At 36.6% G+C, this 14,800-nt stretch overlaps 1 protein-coding gene across 3 annotated transcripts in view; it reads left to right on the top strand.

Moving 5' to 3' along the window:
• ETV7 (ETS variant transcription factor 7) overlaps positions 1-14,800 on the top strand; it is a 475,597-nt gene that overhangs the window by 100,325 nt on the left and 360,472 nt on the right. The gene's annotated exons all lie outside the window — the stretch shown is intronic.

Genomic DNA, 14,800 nt, shown 5'->3' with positions numbered 1-14,800 from the left:
AACTGACGTCATTGCGCATGAGATGACGTCAGCTCTGAAAGCACAAAAATAAAAGAAAATACTTTTGAAAAATCGGAAATAATGGGGTGCCACTCGGGAATCGTGGCACCCCATTATTGGGACCCCAAAACTCGGTAAAATCAGAGTAATTCGGGACAGCTGAGAGGTCTGACATATATATATATATATATATATATATATGTATATATATATATATATATATATATATATATATATATATATATATATATATATATATACATATATATATATATATATATATATATATATATATATATATTTATATATATATATATATATTTGGGTCTACTTTGAAACATCTAAAACCCATAACGTCTAATTTCATAACATTGAGACCAGAACATCTAAACCCCAAAACATCTAAAACTCATGACATCGAATTTCATAACATCTAACACTACAAATCACAAGAAAATAACATCCTCTCCACATATAACGACACCACACTACCAAACACACTTTTTACTATGTTTCTGCCGGAGGGCAAGCCCCCCTGCACCCCCCATGTGGGGGGCTCTGTCCCCCTCACCCCCCGTAAATTAAATATACCAACTCCAAGATCGCACTACAGTGGGAAAAAGTTAATTTCCTAACCCCACTGTATCAAGGCCACCTACAGAAACGTAATAAAAAGTGTGTTTGGTAGTTTGGTGTCATTATATGTGGAGGGGATGTTATTTTCATGTGATTTGTACTGTTAGATGTTATGAAATTCAGTGTTATGGGTTTTAGATGTTTTGGGTTCTAGATGTTCTGGTCTTAGTGTTATGAAATTAGATGTTATGGGTTTTAGATGTTTTGAAGGGGACCTTTATATATATATATATATATATATATATATATATATATACTTATGTATATACAGACTTTGTGTGTGTGAGTGTGTGTGTGTGTATGTGTGTATATTGATATATTTTAACCATTCTTTACTACTTCATGTACAGCTTTACTTTGCAACTTTGGTATACTGAAAGGTTTCAGGTTAACCTATCCTTCTGGAATGGTTTTCTGTAGTTTTTGGTATTGAAACAAGCTTGTTCTGCCTGATAGCTCTGAAAACACTTTTGTGGTCTTAACAGAAACTTATTTCTTGTTTGTGTAGCTTAGATAGTATTTCATCTATCTGTATTACAGGCATTGAGGTTACTTTTCTTTCTTTAGTAGAGTTGCTAACCTCTCTGCTAAAAAGCTAATTATAAAGGTCTGTACTCCTCTCATGGCTTCATATTTTACCTGCTTATCTCAGTTTTTTACCTCGCTTAGTTTTAGTGTTATGTCAGATGGACACTGACATTTAGTCAGACATTGATTTTCTGCTGAGGGGACCAAAACAAATTCCGGGTCTCCATTTCTGAATTCCTTGGTCCTTATATTTGTTATACACACCTTGTCATGTAACTTAAGCTCTTTCCATGTGCCCCGTACTGTGGGTATCACCACTTTAAACCTATATTTATTACCTTTAACTTGGCTAGACAATGTTATCTTCTCAAAACTGAGTTAGTTTTTGTTCATTTAGAAAATGTCAAGCATTTCTTGCTGAAATCTTTTCAGCTATACATTTGACTTACACAGACATCCTTTGTGAATTGAAAGTTCCTAGATTACCTGTAATATCTGTTGTACACACACATTCTACATTTTACAGTGTGCACCACTTCTGTTTTCTTAACACTTGCTTCTGTTCCCTGCTTCTGGAAATTTTTTACTTGCATTTCTCTGTGTTTTGTCTGAAGTGCTTTTTTTTACTAGTGTCTGCCTTACTTTGTCTACTTTTTCCTTTAAATTTGAGTACATTGTGCTGTTCAGGAAGACAAGCAGTTGCAAGTGAAACTGTTTTGTAGTGCATGGAGTATGGTGATTACGCTCCAATATTTGGAAAAGATAAATTAGTTAAGCATTATTGTATAGTGAGACCTGACCTTAAGAAATTTTAAGCACCCCCCTGCTTAATTTGCTGAGATCGGGGCTCATGCAAGGCGGTCATATCTGCCAGTATTAATCAGCAAAGCCAGTGTGAGAATAAAAAGAACAGATTTGTTCGCCTCACAGCAAGAGGTTCTCCTGTTCGATTCTTGGTTGGAGCGCCTTCTATGTGCAGTCTGCATGTCCTCCCCGTGGTCGAATGACGTCTAAAGACATGCAGGTAGGTGCGTGCTTGAATGGGTGTGCCTTCTTTGAAGGTTGGTTGTCAGGCTGGCAACTCGGCACCATAAAAATCCACTGCCAGTCATTAGCGGACTGGAGTTCCGCTGTGGCGACCCCTAACCGGGAAAAGCCAAAAGACAATTATTATTTGTTTCTGCCTGCTGCCTGTACTGGTAATGTGCCCCTGACTTCCTGTTATAAACATAGAAAGTAACTGGATTAACAGGTTGTGCATTCGCCTGCTTTTTCTCAAGAATATGAAGTCTGAAACTGAAATGTATGTAATAATTTAATGACTTTAATCATCAGAGATTTGTCCAAAAAACAGGCATTTGATGAGGAACAAGCCAAACATATGAGACAAAACTCTGGATATTCTGTGAACATCTAGACTGCTGAGAGGCATGGCAATGTGAATGTAATCACAAGAGACTGTGTTACACTATCTTTTTGACTACACATCCTGAGTGCTTTATAGCATTGAAAGCTGGCAAAACACTTAGCATTTTTTTCCCTTTAACTGGTCTTACACGACAGATAAAAGCTCCATGCACTACAAAGAATAATGAGTGGGTCACCAGTCATAATGTGCTAATTATGCGTTCTTGACATAGATGCCGGATTCACCTCTTGAGCTTCACTTTTGTGGTGAATTTTTTGCCATCCAAGTCTCAAACACATAATAAGCATTCTATGATCAGTCACCATCTCATAATCCCCCATACCTTACCCATTAGAATGACTGTTTATTACAGTGAGTGAACTATTGTTTTGGCTTTTACTTTCATATTTTATTACATATGACATTTGCTGCTCCTCAACAGTTTCTGCTTCGGCATTGGTATCATAACATTATAATTTATCCACTTCTATATTTTTTATGTTTGGTCTTTGGCTAATAGCTAGATTATCCTGTGTTTTACCCTGTACTGTTGTTGTTTTTGTTATGATACAGTTACATATCCCTCAACTTTCTTGATTAAGACTTTTGGCAAGGCCAAAAATAATGGGGGGAAACAAAGGCTAAAAGTCAGGGACAAGTTTTAAATATTACTCTAATTCACATAAAAACATTTTTTTATTTTAACATTTGTTGACCGGGAAAGTCCAACTAAGTTCCACAGATCCTGTTTTCAGCAGAGGCCCGGGGAGGAATGCTGCAGAAGCATGTCTTTAGAAAGTGGGAGGAAACCAGAGTACCCAGAGGAAACCCATGCGAACGCAGGGAGAACATGCAAACTCCGCACAGAAGGCACCGCAGCTGAGAATCGAACCGGAGAACCTCTTGCTGTGAGGCGACAACATTAACCGCTGCACCACTGCGCTGCCCCAAATTAATAGAACAACAGGTTTTACTCCAGTATGCTTTTTCTGACAATAACCACCACAAAGCTAATGTCTGGTATTATTAACTGACTGTAATTTTCAGTAATTTACCAAAAAAGACAACATTTTGTCAAGAACATTGCAGAAAAATAAGACAAAATCAGGGATAGTTGCAAGGCAATTTGTGGCTGCCTGCCTTTCAGCTAGCTTGTGTCTTTTATTGTTGAATACCCTTTTCTGTTTTGTGTTATGGCCACATTCCAGTTACTGTCTTTGTAGTCTGTTGCTTTTTCACCTAGCTACTGGCAGGCTGCATCTGTTTTTACTTTTATTCAGTTACATGATGCTCATTCAGTTATATGATGCTCATATGCTTTAGCTGACACCTGTCCAGTAGGAATGCCTTTTAATTTGTTTTATTTCCGCTACTTTATACATGCAAGGGTTTGTATCTTTGTGTTTTGCTGTATATCGTGTTTTGTTTTCTTTTCATACAAGTTCATTGGCGCTATGTCAAGATCCACGCTGTACATAGCCACTGTTATGGCTATTTCTAACTATTGCAATGCTAAATTACATAGTTGCATAAACCTTCTTTGGCAATTATTTTTCATCGTAACACTGCTTGCTGTCTCTCTGTTATGTAAACAGTTTAATAATGATGGTATGCCTTTTATTGTTCATATAAAATATTTAGTTGATATGCTCAGTCATATAAATTTGCAGGCTTTAATAGTGAGATCAGGTGCAGTACGATAATTAAAACATACTTAGCATGATAGTTAAATGTTATTGTCATGTAGGCTTTTATATAGAGAAACAGGTGTAATATGTAGTTTAGACATGCTTATCAAATATATAATCTGCTATCAGCAGTAATGCTGTTAATTGTACCATGTGTTGACTTTCAGTCTATTAGAATTGTTTCCTGGTTATGCATGCTTGTGTATGTGATTTCTTAGTTTATACAGTTTATATATAGTTTATATATAGTTTTCCAGTGATGTTGTGTACAACTTTTTGGTGCACTTTAAGTTGACTTCTGTGTGTTTAACTGCATAGTTCTTCATAGGTTCATAGGTAAGTACTAGTCAAGCAGCCCTTGAGGGCTATTTTAAGCCTAGCCAGTTTCCCATTTTGTGTTTGAATTAACCAATCCTATTTGGTTAGAGATTGGTCTTACCCATCCCTTAATCATTAATTATACATTACCCCTAAAGAGAATAACTGGGATCATACTGTAGATCATTTGAGGGGGCAAAAGCAAGGAATAAAGCATTTAGAAGCTGTCTCTGTCCATTAGTAGTACAGGGGGCAGTCCTGGGGTAAATTTTCTGTTTCCCATCCATAGATGCAAGTTGGACTTCAGTATGGACAGGGCTGAATTTTGTTATATGTGGATGGGGACTCTGCCCCAGAGCAGCAGTACCCTCTGTGAGATATACCTGTCCCTCAAGACCATACTATTGGTATTGCAGAAGAGCTTTATATGCCTAAACTGTGTATTTCTAATGCCATTTGATTTGCTGATGTGCAGTAAATCTATCAGTAAAAGGTTGGAAGAGGGCTTTGAGTCATACATGTAAGACATTTTTTTAGGCCTTGTATCCTTTTAGTAAGGTGTCTCTGTAGGTGTTAAAGTTGCTGCATATGTCTGGACAGATACATGCCAAAGGCGCATTCTGTTCATTGACTGACCTAATGAGGGCTGAGAAAAGTGGGACAATGACATCCCTAGATCTAGACACAGTCCCTTTGTTTATAAGCCATGCAGTACAGAAGGTCTTTCTTACAACAATGGACTCATGTTGGTCAAAAGTTAGGTCACTGTTCACATACGTTTCCTAAATCCTGAACAAATGATCAACTCTCATGGACATATTGTTAATGCGGTAGTGCCTGTGATACATGACTTCCCAAAGGATACAATAATGCACTTTTTGGCACTTAGTTTCAGTCCTTGATTTTGGCACTAGTCATTTATTTATTTGGGACAAACCTTCCTGCAAGATGGCAAAGTCATTTGGGGATTCAATGACTGCTCCTAGCATGCAGCCATCTGCAAACTCAGTCAGCCAGATCCTACTTACTTCAGAAAAGTAGATGCCAAACAGGGGAGGTCCCAGCAAATAACTCTGGTGGACTCCACTAGTGACTGGTTTCTTTGTGGAGGTAATTTTCTCTATTTTGATTTCCTGCCTCTGATCTATGAGCCAGTTGGCAATCTAGCAGGTGACATAGGAGTTTATTTCCAGTTTATTTAGCTTTTTTACTATGCCGCAGTGGGGAGTTGTGCCAAAAGCTTTGGCCAGGTCTAGGTATGTGATGTGTATCATTTTGCCTTCATCCATTGCTTTGGTGACCTTTTCAAAAAATCCACCAGGTTGAGTAAGCATAACTTGCCCTTGATGAATCCAAACCGAGATGGACTTTCAGTTGCAATATTTAGTATATATACATTCATTTTTGTCACTGTTGTCTTAGTTTTTACATTCAGATAATTGACTGTAGATGATTTGCCATTGGTTGATGTAATACCATGACTCCATGTACAAAAAAGAGAAAAAGTGGTTACAAATGGATGGATGGATGATTACTCTGTATTTTCAGGGGAAGAAGTGTTGTTGATTTGTTTTATTTCTCCTCTCTTTAAGTACTTATTTTTGTACCTAGGGCTGCAGGGGGAAACATAAAGTACACTTGCCCTTCTTACATTGATTGCCCATTCTTAAATACGTGCCTCCTGTTGACAGAACCTCCACTGTAGCTGTTCTTTTATGTATTGCTGTTTCACGCAGATTAATTGTATATTTTATGTCACAGAAGCTGTACTGCTGTTGGTCTCAGCATCTTTTTTTTTTTTTGCACCCCTCTCCGGATCTGCCTGATAGCTTCACTACTTAGACCCAATGAGATGATTTATTCTAGAGACATGGGACCTGGATATTCCCAAGTTGGATAAGAGTCCCATGACCCATTTATTCCCACATAGTAATCCTGTTCAGCCCTTCCATTTCCCAAGATTCATATGGTAGGGAGCATGCTACTTTGCTGGTCTTGGTGTAGCCTATCATATATCCCTTCAAAGCACCCCCTCACCCTCAGCAGCTTCTCTGAGCCTGCTGCTGCTGCCCCCTAAGGGGGAAGTATTCCACTGCACTCTGGATTCCTCTTTCCCCTCCCAGATTTACTGTTGCTAAGCACTGTGATAGCATGGGTTTGAGTCACTCAAACTCCACTGGGTAGCACCTTATGCTCCCACTAGATGTCAATGTTGTGATGAGCCGGAGCTGCCTCCCATGGCCTCTTACTCCATCCTTCCTGACCAACTGCTACAGGCACATGGTCTGAGTGTCTTTTGTACAAATATTATCCCTTCCCCTTCCAGTCTGGGTTTTGGATCTGCTATTTTCTTTTATAATTGCTGGCACGCCTCTCAGTTTTTGATGAATTTCCTGTATTTCCCTTTTGCCATCATAGTCTGTGTTAGTATGTATAGTGGATAATTTACTGTTCATGTCTAGTACAGTAATTATATGATCTGCTAGTAGCTTGGTATGTTAGTGTTGTGTTGTGATGCTTGTTACACTTGTTGGTTTTGTAATATTTCCTGAATCAGTTTTGTTGTCCTGGTTTTAGCATTTACTTTGGCAGTCTACTTCCCCTTAGGGTTTTTTTTCCTTATTGTTGTTACTGCACATTTTTATCTGTAAACCCTGTTACTTGATATATGTCATATTGTGTTTTGTAGGTTCTCTTTTCTTGTTTACTGCCATGCTGCTAAATCAGTCAGTACTGACTAATTAGTCACTCAGACTAATTGCCTTCCACTGCTTGTAGAGTTGGGTATACTTCAGTTCTCCACCACCATTCCCCAGCCACCCCACTCCATACCATGGATGTAGCAACTTATCCACCCTCTTAAAACATATCTTAAACTACATAATATGTCTTCAAACTAACATGTATTAGGTTCCAGTAATGTGCTTCAAGTTGCTTTCTGAACTCTTTAGTAAAAGCAATATAAATATATATCTACATATTTATGTATCTATCAATATATGTACTTCTAAGTATCTCTCACCATGTGTATGTGTGTGTGTGTGTGTGTGTGTGTGTGTGTGTGTACATATATATATATATATATATATATATATGTATGTGTGTGTGTGTGTGTGTGTGTGTGTGTGTGTGTGTGTGTGTGTATATATATATATATATATATATATATATAGATAGATATGTGTGTGTGTGTGTGTGTGTAAAACTAATAGTATACTCTTTATTTCTACAAAACAGTTAATACTTTTCACAATCTACTTTACACCAAACTAAACAATGACCTTTTCTAAGTCACATTTATTTCCAAATGTACCTGTAGCAACAATTACATTATTAATAAGTTGAATCCTTGTTCACGATAATACCACAAAAACAAACAATATCAAACTATATGAACACACTTTCCATATGTTAACTTTACAGCCCCTTCTGCCTGACTAATCCTATAACTGCCTGTCCTCATTTAAATAAATGATCATTTCTTGAAACAGTCCAGTTTAGTCCATAAGACTGTCCCGTTTGAGAAGGTCTCAAAACAAATGAATTCTACTTCTAATCATATTACTGCGCTTTCTTGCTGAGGACAATCAGTGTTAACCTTGGTTTTGCTCTATCTCAGAGCACACTCACAAACTTTCACAAACATCTTTCCATCAGGCACATGACTATAGGTACTGTAAAAAATGACTGCTCTTGGATACTCTTTGAACTCTCAAAATAGCTCTAAAGTAGCTTTAATAGAAACCTAGCTGTAAGATTCCTCGTGGATCTCACTTTAAATAAAAAACATCTTGTTTGTTTACAGATAGAAAACCTAGAAAAAGAAAAGGAGGAGGAGGTCTTAGTGCAAATTAAGAAAGACTCCAATCTCTCACCCTTTTGACAAAAAAAGGAATGTATCCTAGAGTGGCCCCATGGTACAGAGAAATAAAGCCCTTACTGCAACCCAGATCTACTGATGCAGCATTTAAATAGAGCTCGCAGGGTTGCAAAGGTGTGGCATAAACCTAGACTGGGGTCATCACAGTAGAACACCAGAGATTAGCTACCTTAGGCAATCTTTCTGAAATAGTCAAAGATGGTTCTAGACCAGACTTTACTAATCAATAGAGTCTTGTCTGGCAGTTGACTTAGAAGTCTAAGGAGCTGATAATGAGCTGTTTCCCATGGTGCAGTGGTGCAAGGTTTGATTCATTCAGCCTATATTGCCTACAAAGCAAGGCACTGCTCCCAGGATGAGTGTCAGAAATGTCCGTGGAGATCAGTGCCCTACCCTGGAAAACAAATACAAATAAATAAATTAATTAAAAACATAAATACATCTAATTATTTACATAATATTAACAAATTTCCCAGTTAAGCTAAACGCACTTAAGTTTTACACATTGCAGTTAGTGACCACAACCCTGTAGTAATATCAAGGTCATTAACAAACAGTAAAACAGCACATACATTTATCTTTTACCAGTATATTCAAAAGCCTCAATCCCCCATTGTGCTAACAGAACTTTAACACACAGACTGGACACCTGTGTATAACTGCACTAATCCAGTCACTGTTTTTCATCCTTTTATAGTGTAATTTGTCTTATCCAAAACAATATTTTCTCACTGTTTTTTTATTCTTTTACAGTTTAATTTGTCCTATTCATAAGAGGATTTCCCACAATTCTTTTATTCTTTTATAGTTTAATTTATCCTGTCCAAAACAGGATTTTCCCACTACTCTTTTATCCTTTTATAGTCTAATTTGTCCTATCCAAACTATGATTTTCCCACTACTCTTTTATCCTTTTATAGTCTAATTTGTTCTGTCCAAAACAGGATTCCCCCACTACTCTTTTATCCTTTTACATTTTAAGTTATAACCTGTTTATAACTGCAACAATCCAGCAACTGCTCTTTTTCCCTTTTACAGTCTAATTTGTCCTGTCCAAAACAGGCTTTTCCCACTAATAAAAGAATTAAAGGATAATCTACTAGCTGTTTTACACAAGAGTTTCTACGAATACTGAAAGATAGAGAAGGTCTGCGTGAGAAAAAGATCAAAGTAACAATTTAAAATTTGAATAGTACCATCATTTAAAACACAAAACTAGGCTAGACACTAATAAAGCAAATATGTGATTAAACAATAATCATTCTGTTCAGAGCAACCCAAAGATTTCTGGCAAGCAGTAAAATTCCTAGGAACTGATGAGCTTTTTCGCAAAACTGAAAGTAAACAATACCAAATACTGCACCAATTAATGACATCAAACAAAATATTTCTACCCTCAGTTCCCAGATATAAATCATTTTACAAGCCTGCCATGTTATGCAGTATTATTTCTACTGCACTCCTTCTTAGAATGCCTCACATTCTCCTTTAAATGGATTACAAAATTAACAGTAAATGTTCTACTTGAAAAACTGGGCACCTCTGACAACTCTGACTTACATACTGTTCAAACATAAATTTTGAATTTTAATTTTAAAGATGTAACATACATTTATAATCTTGTCACTTAGTACCAAAACTATATAATTCCTCAGGAACTCTGATGCCACTGCCAACCTACTTTATACGCTAGGCGTAGAGAAATCTTTTCCTAAAGTAGCAGCATTAAGCTAGAATAAAGCAAACCCAGACTTATATGAGTCCAGCAGTGTAGATAACACGTGCATGATTGAATGGTCAGTAGGTGGAAATACAAGTTTTAACACCACTTTTATGGCTTGGCACAGGCAACTTCATTCTTCAGAAAGTTGGTACAAAACTCCAAGATCAAGATTTTCCTGGAAAAGTAAGTGAGAGCAGGCAATATTTATTTATTTATCTTTATGTGCCAGGAAAGTCTGACTGGGAAGTACCCATTTTCAGAGGAGACTCAGGGAGAAAAGCTCCATTTGTTTACATTGCATTATACTTAGCTCCAGTTAAACAAGGCATACCTCTCAACTGTCCATATTTTTGCAAAATGTCCAGATTTTTGCCTCATATTTTTGGTTTGTTCCTCATAAAATTTGTGTTTTCCTGGCAAATCATTGAGAATTAAGTCACTAAATAATACTAAATAATGACAAATATTTGAATTTCAGATGTTATATCCCTCAGAAAATACATAATAATGCAAAACCTGTAATTCTAGCATTTTTCTACGTTTATAGGAGGAATACTTAAAATCTGTCCCTATGTTTGGACCTTTGTCACCCTATTAGTTTTGCTTTGCCCAGATATCTTGCACTGAGAGGTTGAAAGGTATGTACAGAGTAGTTACATCTCTGATTACATTTATATACATACAGTAGTTACACATACAGTACTTACATTTATATAGTATAAGATTTTACAGAGGTAGAAGTTACTAAAGAGAAAGCCCACATGTAACTTAGTGGATTGTACAGACAGCAGTTATGTATATAAATGTTGTCATTTCAGTGAGAGGTTGAGAGTATTCTGTTTAAGGAAAGTATTAAGTGAGTATCGTTCGTAACCTGGTGATGAATGTGTGCAGGACCAGGATTAGTTAAGATGTTGTTTAAGCAGTAGTTTAAAACTGTTGAGTTTGTCAGAGAGGTTATTTGTGTGGGGATACTATTCCAGAATTTAGCGATGTATTGGGAGTAAAACAAGTCTCCTACAACATTATTTGACTTATTTGTGAGTTGTAAGAATTTGTTACTAGAATGGAGGTCCCTTGCTGGACAGTAGGGTAGTAATATGTTTTAGTGCAGGGCATTTTTCTGGATGATGGAGTTTGTCTGCTGTAGTTAGTTTTGAATATGTTAGGTAGTTTGTAGTTCAAGCCAATTTAATTGCTTTGAGCTATGACAATGGTGGATCCTTTGAGTGAGATTGGTGGCAAATTTAGCTATTTTATTGTAGCAGAAAATGAGTTTCTTTCTTTGAGTATTGTAGGATAGGAGCAACGTATGAGAGTTGACAGTAAGAAGGTGGTGGTTAGAGTTTTTCTTGTAGTATCTCTAAGGAATCCATTCATCCTATAAAGGGAGCCTTTATAGTTATAGTTATAACTAATATAGTTGCAAGTACAGAAAACTTCTGGAGGAACCACGTCGATCAGGATCGAATGCAGGAGTGGTTAAGGAAAGGCAAATTCAAACCAAGAGATGAAAGGTTACTATTGGCGGCCTAAGATAGTGGGCTACATACATGTTGGTTTACAAAGTCCATTGAACATGTGGGAGAAACAGACAAATGTAGGTTTTGTAAAACAGAACTGGAAACAGTTGCACACCTCGTTGCTGGTTGTGACATGCTAATCGCAGAAGGACTTTATACTGAAAGGCATAATAATGTGGAAAGACTGTTGCACTGGGAATTGTGAAAACATTATGGTACTGAAGTAGCTGAAAAACACTGGAAACATGAGCCACAAAGCATAATAGAAAATGATGAAGTCTACATCACATGGGATCACCCATTACCAGCAGTTTGAAAGATAGATGCTAGAAAACCGGATATAGTGGTCCATGAAAAGAAGACAAAAGTAGCATTGATCATTGAAATCCCTACACCCAGTGACCACAGTGTCTTGTGTACAGAAAGACACAAAGTCATAAAATATCAAGATTTGCGGGCAGCAACGAGAGCAATGTAGAAGAAAGATACTCGGACAGTTTCAATAGTAGTAGGAGCAACGGGTCTTATAAAAAAGAATCTACAGTCATATGTAGATATGTTATCAATACATGTATCCCCATATGAATTGCAGAAGGAGTCATTACTGGGCATATTGCAGGTGCTGTGAAGAGCACTTTTGGCTGACATCAAAGATTGAAACTATACTAATTTCATGAACTTTAATCGTACTTTGACTTAGGAATGGGGTCCATTCCCATCATGGTATTGGAAACCCAAAAGACTTGGAGAAATTTAAAAAAGGAGCCTTGTTTCTGGTGTGTAGATTTAATGCTGTGCATTATATGCTGGTCACATTTGAGACTGTCATCTATTATAACAACTAGAAGTTTACTGTGAGTTATAGGTTTAATGACAGTATTATCTGCTAACTTTATGGTGAAAGATTGCTTTTGATTTTGGCAACATTTTGAAGTAAAAAGCATTAACTTGGTTTTCTTGGGGTTGAGTAGAAGGTTTGATTCTTTGATCCAGGTTCCTACAGAGGAGAGAGATTTTTAGGTAATGTCTTGGAGCTTATTTATTGTTGAGGCTGCACATATTAATGTTGAGCCATCTGCATACTGAACTAAACTAACATGGTGAGTGGAGGTGTGAAGGTCATTAATAAATATATTAAATAGGAGAGGACCCTGAATAGAGCATTGAGGGACACCTGTAGTAACTAGCTGAAAGGCTGAGTAGGTTTGTTTTATTTAATGGCTTGTTGCCTTCCAGATGGGTAACTAAGTAACCATAACAAGGAGTTTTGTTAAAATCCTGTTAAGGAGAGTTGAATGAGTAGTTGCTGCTATGAGTCTATATCAAATGCCTTTGAAAAGTCTAAGAACATGGTGGACACATGCAGACCATTGTTTCTGTGTTGGTGTTGAGTAGTATTCTTAATAAAGATCTCTGGAGCTATAATTTACCCAGATAGTAAATAGTGCATCTAGTGAGATGTTTACTCATCAAACGATGCATTCCTTGAACAGCTGTTCATCAACAATATAGCACTGAAAGTGCATTTTAATGAACAAGCATTTCATCATAAATAATGTCATCGAACAATCATAGTTGGCCCACAGAAAGAAAACAGCAAGTAGTATACTGCACATTAAACGTAGTAATATTATTAATATACAGTTGCAATGATATGTTGAGTATAAAATTAAATAGTTTAATCAAATACATCTATGTCTACCCATCAAAAGTAAGATCATCGGACGGCATTACATGGTAAATGCCGTTCACCAAACCCTCCTCATGTGGAGAGCTGCACCCTCCACACCTCCACTAATGATATATACCAACACTGAGATCGCACTACAGTGGAGAAAGGGCAAATTTCTTTTTCCCTATCATAATGTGATCTTAGTCAGAATGGCTCGATGAGCAGCATGTTCTACGACATATGCCATTCGATGATGTTACCAGTTGATGGGTAAACATAGACCCAGAAATACATACTACCTGCTGTTTTCTTTCTGTGGGCCAACTATGATTGTTCGATGATATTATTTACAATGACATGCCTGTTTGTTAAAATGGATGTTCAATGCTACATTGTTGATGAATAGCTGTTCAAGGAATGTACTGTTTGATGAGTAAACATAGACCCAAAACTACTCAGCTGCCATGGAATAGAAATCTTAGCAACTTTAGAAGAAGAAAAACAGTTAACATTTTTTTGCTAAAGGTGATTGTGAGGGAGTTACTGCAAAGATGTTCTATGCAGTCATTTGTCAGTCATATTTAAAGAGAGTCTGTTGCTGGAAAAATATGTGTAAATGGATTTGGGTTAGTATGAATAGTTCTAGCCATTTTATATTCATAGTTCGTCTTGCTGTGTCTGTATCTTATTTCGTTCTTTTTTCATTATCATGCTGTTGTCTTTAATCTGGCCTTATCTGGCTCATTTGAACATAACTCACCTGACATATAGCCGAGTATTGTCTTTTGAGGCTTCCTCCATGTCCACAGTGGAAATGGACATGTCCCTGAGTGATTAACCTGGCTTATAAAGCATCAGTGCAATAAAACTTTTTATTTAGTTTGTTTTCCTGTTTTACCAACAAAGGGCTGTCCTTTGTTGTTTTATATTCTGCACTATTGGTGCATTTTTATTGATCAGATTGTACAGTCTGTTATACAAGATATCTCAGCAATGAGCTACATATTTTCAGGTATTTTGAGTTCTCAATTCCAATTAAGTCAAATATAAAGAAAATAACATGACCTTAAAAAGTTTTCACATTATCTGTTTCTGCTGCCAATTTATGCACAGTGCTTAATTAATGTGTGATTTCTCTAACACAGTAACATTTGGACATAGATTGAAGTATCTAGTGAGTATCATGCAAAAAATAATAATGACTGATATTTATTCAGTAAGAAGCCACATATTGCAAAGTTTTAATCCTTTTTAAGATATTGTCTTTGTATTTCCTTTTCTTTATAAAAAAATTAGTATATTCATTTGTTACCATTTTACAGTAATGTATTTGCTAAGAAGCAACTTTTTTCTGAGCAAGAATGTGCTTCATTTAGCAGTCCTTATTAGTTCTCCTTTACATTAGTAGATCAGGTGGTACTACT

Source organism: Protopterus annectens, chromosome 7.part0 (assembly GCF_019279795.1).
Source record: "Protopterus annectens isolate FY-2018-M chromosome 7.part0, PAN1.0, whole genome shotgun sequence".
Taxonomy (NCBI): Eukaryota; Metazoa; Chordata; order Ceratodontiformes; family Protopteridae; genus Protopterus; species Protopterus annectens.
The sequence above is the reverse complement of the archived record's forward strand: the minus strand, read 5'-3'. Positions and strand labels throughout refer to the sequence as shown.